The sequence below is a fragment of the Humulus lupulus genome, chromosome 7, assembly GCF_963169125.1.
Source record: "Humulus lupulus chromosome 7, drHumLupu1.1, whole genome shotgun sequence".
Lineage (NCBI taxonomy): Eukaryota > Viridiplantae > Streptophyta > Magnoliopsida > Rosales > Cannabaceae > Humulus > Humulus lupulus.
Window position 1 is genome coordinate 46,620,726 of NC_084799.1, and position 4,882 is coordinate 46,625,607.

General features: G+C 33.6%; 1 long non-coding RNA gene across 1 annotated transcript; it reads left to right on the top strand.

The window, feature by feature from the left end:
- The first annotated feature begins 2,171 nt into the window (after positions 1-2,171).
- Positions 2,172-2,979, top strand: LOC133789579 (uncharacterized). Its single transcript, XR_009873620.1, has 4 exons — positions 2,172-2,213; positions 2,544-2,612; positions 2,743-2,808; positions 2,906-2,979. It is a non-coding gene; the product is annotated as an uncharacterized LOC133789579 (long non-coding RNA).
- The last annotated feature ends 1,903 nt before the right edge of the window (positions 2,980-4,882 follow it).

A 4,882-nucleotide genomic window follows, 5' to 3' on the forward strand; every position in this document is an offset into this window, starting at 1 on the left:
ATAAGACAAATATATGTTATAAAACAAGTATAAATGTAGTTTGGTGAAGTTTTAATCTTACCCCTAGCGGAATGAAAGGTAGCCAGTAATGGTTGTAAAACACTGCAAAAACAGGTCATGAAGACACAATATTACCAGTTCAATATATAAGCATATATATAGTACTTACACTGTAACAATGTTGACTAAAAAATTCGTCTTACCATGGGAACAAATAGCGGAATGCAGTGGTGATATACCTGGCACAGAAAGAAGGAAAGTGCAATGGACAGATACTTGTGGGAGTGAGCTTGCTGAAATCAAGGAATTTGAGCCCAGGTATGGCATTCTTATAATTCACTCAAGGTTTTGATTCTTTCCCTTTATAATTTATGCTTTACATAATAGCTGATGATATAATTCTGTATTTTTTCTTTTCTCTTTCTCTCCCTTTATTTATTTAGTTTTAATATGTTTGTTTTCGTCCTTGTTTAGTTGATCGGACTTATAATTTATTACTTCTGGATATGAAATAAATTTCTATTAGATTATTTATGTATAATACTTGAATGTATGTGTGACTCGTTGTTGGTTCTCTGAGTATCATTGGACTTTGTTTACCTTTACCAAACTGATGATTGCTTATCTATAATTAAGCATGTTGTGTATGACTTGTAAATATAATGAAGGAAATGATAAAAGCAAGGAAATGAGAATTTAGGACTGAAAGATAATTTCATCTTATATTTCATGGTGGTTATGTGTTTTCATATGTGAGACAGATATAAAATTTCATGAGTTTTTACACAAAAAGGAAAATTGATTGGAGTTCTAATAGGTGTCTGTCCTTCTGTGTTAAGTTTGTCTTTAAATGTTATTGGTAGTTAAGATTTAAGAAAACAAGTTATTAAAACTTGTGAAAATCTACAAAAGTAAGCTGGGCCAATCAATAATTGGTTTGTTTGTGTTAGAGATTAATGCACCAGTGGCTGAGAAATGCATATGCCACCTCAATTAATTAAGTATATTATTTATTGTGTGTCATATATTACTAATTTCTTTGCTGTGGCTGTGGTTAATTAGGGTATTGAATACTAATTTCTATCTTTAATCTTTACATGTAAAGGACTTGATCTTGATTTGTGTACTGAATCTGTGTCAGTGAAAGGTGAGTTAGGACTTTTATATTGTTGTATGTTTGTGGGAAGTTTGTGTTTGTGCAATTTAAAAGAACATTGACCAGTGAATCATGTTTATTTATTAATTTTAGAAGGATTGGTTATTTAGAGCGTATATTCACTTTAAAAGACTAGAGGATGATATTGAATTTGTTGAACTCTTGGAGGGGCGTGTTAATTAATGGGAATGGTATTTCCTTATCTGTTTTCTACTATTGAGTTAATGCTTTGGTGTTATTATTTTCAAGTTATATATACATATAAGATTTATAGGAATATGATTCTTATCAACTTTGGAATCCTTTTAAAAAATTCAAAACTTATTTTACTAAGTTTTTAAGTCTACCTTGTGTAGATTCCATTTCTTTGAGTAACCCCACCAAGTATCCCTCTGAGTTTCTGTCTACTTTCAAATAAGGCTAGATATGTTCCCATCTGGCTCAAGGTGAATGTGAATGTAAAGTGCATCAATTTCTTCTCAGATCGAGAAAAATGGATGTTTTGTTGAGTTGGAGTCCTTGGGTACCACTGTGATATGTAGATACCTGAATCCTGAATCCTCTTTGAGTTCAAATATGTGCTTCATCATGTAAAAGTCCTTTGTACTTTTTGGCAGTATGTTATCTTGTTGTATAACGCCACCCTGCAGATCTTCTCTTGTTTTGTCATTGGTTAAGTAGCAATGTTTTTTTTTTTAGAAAAAAAAAATTTCATTATCTTTCTGTGGAGCAAGAGGATAGAAAATCATATACTTTAACATATTGGCATTAGGCTTTACATTTGTTTCACCATGCTATCATTTTGGTTTTCTCCAGGTCAACTAAAGCTGATCGACACAGTAGAGAATTTTTAGATCGACACAGTAGAGGATTTTTAAGCGATCTAAATGATGACCAAGTATGTTCACATTCTGGTTTTCCTGTTAAGTAAGTAATGGCATCCATGTATTTGTTTGAGATTCTCTCTCTTTTTCTTTTTAAATCTTTTTTTTTACCCTATCAGTTAGAAGAACATCTGATTAGATCGAGCCAAAGGCTTGAAGAACTCAACAAAGAGGTTTGTCATTCATTTTGATTTGAAGAAGAATCTTATGCTTGTACATTGTTTGCTTACAATTTCAAGAGGTTCCAATTATTTTCAGAAGTTTACTGATGACCATCGGAAGATATGTGGTAGTTTCCTTAGTTTCTTTATTTGAGGGAGCTACCGTTCATTAAGGATTATGGATATAGACAAAAGGAAAGAACATGAGCCTGGCCACTTTCTTGGTGGAGTAAATGCACAGTCAAAACTTCGCTGCTAAGAATTCAGTGGAAACACACGCACATTGTTATCTTTATCTCAGCTTTTTGTGTGGAGGAGAATCCAAGATTCATTACTTTTTAGATTCTGCAGATGGAAGATAAGTTAGAAGAGAAAGGAAAATCTGTTTTGCACTTGCAGCAGAAGTCCAAGGTAAATTGTATTCTTCTTGCTTGAGTTATATAATTTTACTTTTTCGATAATTATTCTTTTCACCACTTCCGTTTTCACATTATCAGCAAGTGGCTTTCATTTCCCCGTAATATTTTGATGATTGATGCAGAAATTGGAAGACTCTTTGATTAATGCAAAGAAAACCTCATCATACAATAAGACACAGTTGACCAAGGTATTTTCAAATATTTATTAATATAAAGCTGGTGAAAATTCTACTCAGACAATGATTGGACTGGATTCAATGCTGATGTTTCTTTAATCATCTGTAGCTTCACAAATGTTTTCTGCAAGTAAAAGATTATACGGAAAGACTTAAAAGCAGTGAAAAACAACTTCAGGTTGGTCATCTCTGAGAATCCTTATATGTATAGGAAACAATAAAAATACCATATCTGACTCTTTTTTTTTTTTTTTTTTTCAGAGATAGTGCACATAAATATTTTTACTCATCTTTATCATTATGCCGTTTTGCATATATATTGAGTTTCATTTTCTGGTGGAATTTTTATGTTTCTGTAGCATTAACCTAAATCAAGGTTCACAGATGTCCTCTTTAATCGGTCTCTATGAATTTTCTTTTCTAAGTTTCAACTCTTTTCCCACCATATTACTTACTTTTCTCTAGCTGTGGATTCTGAAGTGATGAATTGATTTGAGTGTCTTTTTTAAAGCATTGAAACATTAATATATTGACATGACTAGACAAGCTGATAACGTGTTACTCTGTTACATGACATTGGCTTATAATCATTGGCCAAGGCCAACGATGAGGTAAGAATTTAGTAGATAAGAAGATTGTGAAGAGGAGGAACTAGCCAATTAGGTGGTGCTGAAACCTCATGAACATAGATGGTACCAATGAATTAGGAAGAACTAGAAGACTTGGGGGAAGAAAATACCTTTTTTCATTTTATGCAAATGGTTGCTTTTGTTAATAATTTTGATTGATTGGTTCTTTCTTAAAAAAATTATTAAAAATCATGTTCTCTAAATAAACTTGATAGTATTTTAGAAATGATTTGTTATATTGCTCCTATTTTTAAAACCAAAATTGATTTGTTATATTGCTCCTATTTTTAAAACCAAAAAAGGGATTCTATATATATATATATATAGAATTGATTTGTTATATTGCTCCAAAAATAAAAAACTTTATTCTGATCCAGAAAAGTTAAAGCAACAAAAATATAAGAATTTTAATGTCTACTCTATTCAAGAATTGCATCCAGTAGTTGAATCTTCGTCTTAGTTTATAAATTACCTAACTAAATCTTTTAAATATTAACACAACGTTTTTCTTTTAATACTATGTAATATATTTTCATTATTTCACATATTTAATATTTATTATGGAAATCATATAATTTTTAAATATTTCTGTTCTAAATTGTTTTAAATTCAAACATATGTAGTGCAAAACATAACGTGCATTGCACGTACATTCTAACTAGTATATATATATAAGTTGAATATAGTTTTCGTGCATGCTAAACAAAGAGTTATCCCAAAAATTTGAAAAGAATGACGTGGCAGTAAAATTGGCACATGGCATGAGTTAGTGAGGTGTTCTGGCTTAGCAATGGCCCAATACATCAGTTAAGAAATTGGACAGATAGTCAAGCCAAGTACACCCGACCGAATAGAATATTTGGTCTGGGGGTTGCTTGGCTCAGACCCAGTTTGAAGACCCTAATAATTGATTTGAAGCCAAGTCCAAGAAGATTGAAGGAGAGTTTTGGATTTTGGTTCAAGGGATAAAAGCAATAGGTCCAATCGGACCTAAGCTTAGGGGACCTCTTCATATTTTGGCTCGAACGTGTCCAAAGAGAATGACTAAGGCTTAAGTTTTAGTCAAGGGGAAGCCACATAATGGCCAATCGGGTATGCCATGGAAGAGGTAGGCTTGGGCTTGAACGAAGTGAGAAGGAGGAGGAAAGTAGGCTCGGACCACCTTGGTCCGAGGAGAAGAGTACAAGGTCCGATCGGACCATGGTTGAAAGAGAGAGGCTCGGACCACCTTGGTCCGAGGAGAAGGGCAGCATGTACGATCGGACATGCCCATGGGAGAGGAGCCTTTGGACCATTTTGGTCCGAGGAGATGGGATGAAGAGATGGCTCGGACCACCTTGGTCCGAGGAGGAGAGTACAAGGTCCGATCGGACCTTGATCGAAGGAAATGGGCTCGGGCTTGACCGAGGTGAGATGCCAAAGAGGGTGGTTCGAACAACCTTAAGCCAAGGAGAAAA